General features: G+C 41.2%; 3 long non-coding RNA genes across 3 annotated transcripts; all 3 read right to left on the reverse strand.

The window, feature by feature from the left end:
• Window positions 1–409: 409 nt before the first annotated feature.
• LOC120456769 lies at window positions 410–832 on the reverse strand. The gene is made up of 2 exons (XR_005616864.2): window positions 748–832; window positions 410–587 (listed from the first exon to the last, which is right to left on the reverse strand). It is a non-coding gene; the product is annotated as an uncharacterized LOC120456769 (long non-coding RNA).
• Window positions 833–2,879: 2,047 nt separating this feature from the next.
• On the reverse strand, window positions 2,880–3,302 carry LOC120456759. The gene is made up of 2 exons (XR_005616862.2): window positions 3,218–3,302; window positions 2,880–3,057 (listed from the first exon to the last, which is right to left on the reverse strand). It is a non-coding gene; the product is annotated as an uncharacterized LOC120456759 (long non-coding RNA).
• Window positions 3,303–5,350: 2,048 nt separating this feature from the next.
• On the reverse strand, window positions 5,351–5,773 carry LOC120456779. Its single transcript, XR_005616865.2, has 2 exons — window positions 5,689–5,773; window positions 5,351–5,528 (listed from the first exon to the last, which is right to left on the reverse strand). It is a non-coding gene; the product is annotated as an uncharacterized LOC120456779 (long non-coding RNA).

Consider the following 5,773-nt stretch of genomic DNA (forward strand, 5'->3'; position numbering starts at 1 on the left):
TCAATCGCCGAGCCTAATAAAAATAATACATAACTAACTGCCGACGAAATTCATCACCCCAAAAATTTACCACTAGGGCTCAGCGCGGCGTATAGCGGTGGCTTACGTTTTACAACCTTGCTGATTTCCTCTTCTCGCCTCCCACGCCACTTATAGACAATTTATATTGGATTGACAGCACCCGATGATGCCTATATTTGAAAAGGCCGATTGAGACGTCACACTGCTGAAGCCCAAGCCGAGTCCTTGGAAATCTTTAGATAAGGTTGACAGTAACCAATGCTAGGACTGACGCTTCCTTTCTTATGCCACATTATCACCCTTTTAGATTTCGCCACCAGACCTAACGGTATTCGGCCAACTACAAGGTCTAGCATTTTTTATGAAAATATGGAAAGCGTAAAACTCATTTGAAGATTACTTGTATAATACTTTAAAAAGAACCTAAAATATAAACAAATAATTATTTTGCAAACGGTATCTGTGGGAGGATCTTCTCGCGTCTGGATCCTCCGGCTGTAAACGGCTCCCTCGTGTTGTTATCGGACCCGAAAGTCGGCGGGAAGAATTGTTGTTAGTGTTGGACCCTGAAGTCAGCAGAGACAATTGTTATTGTTATTTGACCCTGAAGTCAGCAGAGAGAGTTGTTGTTGGACCCCCAAGTCAGCAAAGAGAATTGTTGTTGGACCTTTAAGTCAGCAAAGGCAATAGGAATGAACACTTACTATCCTGGTTTATTATATTTACCACTGGGAGATCCTGCTGTAGAGCTGGCTGGTCGCTGTTGGTTGATGACTTCCATCCGATCGCTGCCGACCACTGACTGAGTTCCCAGAGGCCAGCCGCCCGCTTTATATAGGGATTGGCTGGGTTCATCGATTTTGCTTGTGCTATCGATTTACCCGATTTAGTGTGGCCGGGTTTCTGGTTTGGTGTGGCCCGTGGCTCGTTTGGGCGCGCGCACGCGCCTTGTTCAAATTCGAACTAGGGCTGGTTATGATAAATGATGTATCATGTTTTAGGTATTATTTATTATTTGTTGTTTTATTATTTATTTCTTTTATTATTTTATTGTTTATTATTTATTCCTTTTATTATTTTATTGTTTACTATTTAGATTCTTAAATTTGTTGGCAATATTTTGCTGTTTGTTTTGTTTGGAACGTCGCAATATCCGGTTGAATTATGAAAAATCTCGTCGGTATTAGCGGTTTGGCGCTAAAAGCGAAGACGTACTAACTGGAGGTCCTTTCATATAACTTTGTATGGGGACCAACCAAGCCATCGAGTTTCCGTCGCAATAACCGTACTGACATTATACGAGAAGTCGTCATAACCGGATTCTACCGTATTAAGAATTGATCAAAGATTAATTTTATGCAACGCAATTGTAAAATGAACAGCCCAATGTTAAGAGTAACAGCTGTAAAGTCAGCTATTGCAAACATAAAGCACGTGCCATCGGGGAGCTTCGATTTTTAGTGCTTACTTAAATGAATATTTCTTCAACCACAAGGCCTAAATCCATCAAATTTTAAATGAAAACTCTTCATGACATCAAGCTGGTCGTCCAAAAACAACATTTGGTTTAAAAGAAGCAAGAGGGCAGAGAAAGCAACCAACCTCTCAAGACTCAAAAAACATTACCACGGATTATTGTTGCAAGCGTCGAGTATAGCTGCACGGAAGAATGGGGTCAACGATCTGGCTGCAGTACTAAAAATACTAGCCTTTAACCCAGCTAAAGCGAAGATAATTAGGAAGTGTATAAGCAAGCCCGTACAACATTCTGGTGCGCTCTACCGCTAAACAGGGTCTGGCCTTAATGTCAATATTCAAGTTACAGATACCGTAGCGAAAGTAAGCCTACAGATCTTTTAGATCATATAATAATTTTAAAGGTGTGTATAAGACTAGAAAAAAATTATCGTCGTATCTCAAATAGTTTGCGAGATATTAATTTACGCCAAAAAAACATGTCCAATTCCCCATAGTGTACCAACCCTTCATCGAGTTCTTCGGCCTCCTGAGGACGTGAGGAGTCGCAGAATCCGGGCCTAAATCGCCCCACCCTAAGTCGCTCCACCCTAGACTGCAATGATGTGGAGCGGCAGGTCCCTCAGTTCTGCGACAACATCGTGATAGAGCTGTATGTCACGTTACGTTACTGCTTCTAGCAACTTCGATTCAGTTTTGATTGCTAGGACGTTTTTGGGTTTTCCAAATTCTTTGTTAATATATTTTGGCTATTTACTCGAAATAGTTAAATTTTATGAAGTTAGAAAATTAAACATGAAAGAAAGTTGTTAAAAAAAAGATGGCGGCTTCGCGACAACTGCATTGCTGAGCAAAAAAAACCCAAACGGCGACAGTATATTGAGCTTTTTCTCTTGCCGCTTTTGAAACTCCGTCTCGCTGCAGCTACAACCTCCACTTCAATTCCGTAAATGATTAAACTTTAAACTTTTTATCAATCGCCGAGCCTAATAAAAATAATACATAACTAACTGCCGACGAAATTCATCACCCCAAAAATTTACCACTAGGGCTCAGCGCGGCGTATAGCGGTGGCTTACGTTTTACAACCTTGCTGATTTCCTCTTCTCGCCTCCCACGCCACTTATAGACAATTTATATTGGATTGACAGCACCCGATGATGCCTATATTTGAAAAGGCCGATTGAGACGTCACACTGCTGAAGCCCAAGCCGAGTCCTTGGAAATCTTTAGATAAGGTTGACAGTAACCAATGCTAGGACTGACGCTTCCTTTCTTATGCCACATTATCACCCTTTTAGATTTCGCCACCAGACCTAACGGTATTCGGCCAACTACAAGGTCTAGCATTTTTTATGAAAATATGGAAAGCGTAAAACTCATTTGAAGATTACTTGTATAATACTTTAAAAAGAACCTAAAATATAAACAAATAATTATTTTGCAAACGGTATCTGTGGGAGGATCTTCTCGCGTCTGGATCCTCCGGCTGTAAACGGCTCCCTCGTGTTGTTATCGGACCCGAAAGTCGGCGGGAAGAATTGTTGTTAGTGTTGGACCCTGAAGTCAGCAGAGACAATTGTTATTGTTATTTGACCCTGAAGTCAGCAGAGAGAGTTGTTGTTGGACCCCCAAGTCAGCAAAGAGAATTGTTGTTGGACCTTTAAGTCAGCAAAGGCAATAGGAATGAACACTTACTATCCTGGTTTATTATATTTACCACTGGGAGATCCTGCTGTAGAGCTGGCTGGTCGCTGTTGGTTGATGACTTCCATCCGATCGCTGCCGACCACTGACTGAGTTCCCAGAGGCCAGCCGCCCGCTTTATATAGGGATTGGCTGGGTTCATCGATTTTGCTTGTGCTATCGATTTACCCGATTTAGTGTGGCCGGGTTTCTGGTTTGGTGTGGCCCGTGGCTCGTTTGGGCGCGCGCACGCGCCTTGTTCAAATTCGAACTAGGGCTGGTTATGATAAATGATGTATCATGTTTTAGGTATTATTTATTATTTGTTGTTTTATTATTTATTTCTTTTATTATTTTATTGTTTATTATTTATTCCTTTTATTATTTTATTGTTTACTATTTAGATTCTTAAATTTGTTGGCAATATTTTGCTGTTTGTTTTGTTTGGAACGTCGCAATATCCGGTTGAATTATGAAAAATCTCGTCGGTATTAGCGGTTTGGCGCTAAAAGCGAAGACGTACTAACTGGAGGTCCTTTCATATAACTTTGTATGGGGACCAACCAAGCCATCGAGTTTCCGTCGCAATAACCGTACTGACATTATACGAGAAGTCGTTATAACCGGATTCTACCGTATTAAGAATTGATCAAAGATTAATTTTATGCAACGCAATTGTAAAATGAACAGCCCAATGTTAAGAGTAACAGCTGTAAAGTCAGCTATTGCAAACATAAAGCACGTGCCATCGGGGAGCTTCGATTTTTAGTGCTTACTTAAATGAATATTTCTTCAACCACAAGGCCTAAATCCATCAAATTTTAAATGAAAACTCTTCATGACATCAAGCTGGTCGTCCAAAAACAACATTTGGTTTAAAAGAAGCAAGAGGGCAGAGAAAGCAACCAACCTCTCAAGACTCAAAAAACATTACCACGGATTATTGTTGCAAGCGTCGAGTATAGCTGCACGGAAGAATGGGGTCAACGATCTGGCTGCAGTACTAAAAATACTAGCCTTTAACCCAGCTAAAGCGAAGATAATTAGGAAGTGTATAAGCAAGCCCGTACAACATTCTGGTGCGCTCTACCGCTAAACAGGCTCTGGCCTTAATGTCAATATTCAAGTTACAGATACCGTAGCGAAAGTAAGCCTACAGATCTTTTAGATCATATAATAATTTTAAAGGTGTGTATAAGACTAGAAAAAAATTATCGTCGTATCTCAAATAGTTTGCGAGATATTAATTTACGCCAAAAAAACATGTCCAATTCCCCATAGTGTACCAACCCTTCATCGAGTTCTTCGGCCTCCTGAGGACGTGAGGAGTCGCAGAATCCGGGCCTAAATCGCCCCACCCTAAGTCGCTCCACCCTAGACTGCAATGATGTGGAGCGGCAGGTCCCTCAGTTCTGCGACAACATCGTGATAGAGCTGTATGTCACGTTACGTTACTGCTTCTAGCAACTTCGATTCAGTTTTGATTGCTAGGACGTTTTTGGGTTTTCCAAATTCTTTGTTAATATATTTTGGCTATTTACTCGAAATAGTTAAATTTTATGAAGTTAGAAAATTAAACATGAAAGAAAGTTGTTAAAAAAAAAGATGGCGGCTTCGCGACAACTGCATTGCTGAGCAAAAAAAACCCAAACGGCGACAGTATATTGAGCTTTTTCTCTTGCCGCTTTTGAAACTCCGTCTCGCTGCAGCTACAACCTCCACTTCAATTCCGTAAATGATTAAACTTTAAACTTTTTATCAATCGCCGAGCCTAATAAAAATAATACATAACTAACTGCCGACGAAATTCATCACCCCAAAAATTTACCACTAGGGCTCAGCGCGGCGTATAGCGGTGGCTTACGTTTTACAACCTTGCTGATTTCCTCTTCTCGCCTCCCACGCCACTTATAGACAATTTATATTGGATTGACAGCACCCGATGATGCCTATATTTGAAAAGGCCGATTGAGACGTCACACTGCTGAAGCCCAAGCCGAGTCCTTGGAAATCTTTAGATAAGGTTGACAGTAACCAATGCTAGGACTGACGCTTCCTTTCTTATGCCACATTATCACCCTTTTAGATTTCGCCACCAGACCTAACGGTATTCGGCCAACTACAAGGTCTAGCATTTTTTATGAAAATATGGAAAGCGTAAAACTCATTTGAAGATTACTTGTATAATACTTTAAAAAGAACCTAAAATATAAACAAATAATTATTTTGCAAACGGTATCTGTGGGAGGATCTTCTCGCGTCTGGATCCTCCGGCTGTAAACGGCTCCCTCGTGTTGTTATCGGACCCGAAAGTCGGCGGGAAGAATTGTTGTTAGTGTTGGACCCTGAAGTCAGCAGAGACAATTGTTATTGTTATTTGACCCTGAAGTCAGCAGAGAGAGTTGTTGTTGGACCCCCAAGTCAGCAAAGAGAATTGTTGTTGGACCTTTAAGTCAGCAAAGGCAATAGGAATGAACACTTACTATCCTGGTTTATTATATTTACCACTGGGAGATCCTGCTGTAGAGCTGGCTGGTCGCTGTTGGTTGATGACTTCCATCCGATCGCTGCCGACCACTGACTGAGTTCC

This window comes from Drosophila santomea, chromosome X (assembly GCF_016746245.2).
Source record: "Drosophila santomea strain STO CAGO 1482 chromosome X, Prin_Dsan_1.1, whole genome shotgun sequence".
Lineage (NCBI taxonomy): Eukaryota > Metazoa > Arthropoda > Insecta > Diptera > Drosophilidae > Drosophila > Drosophila santomea.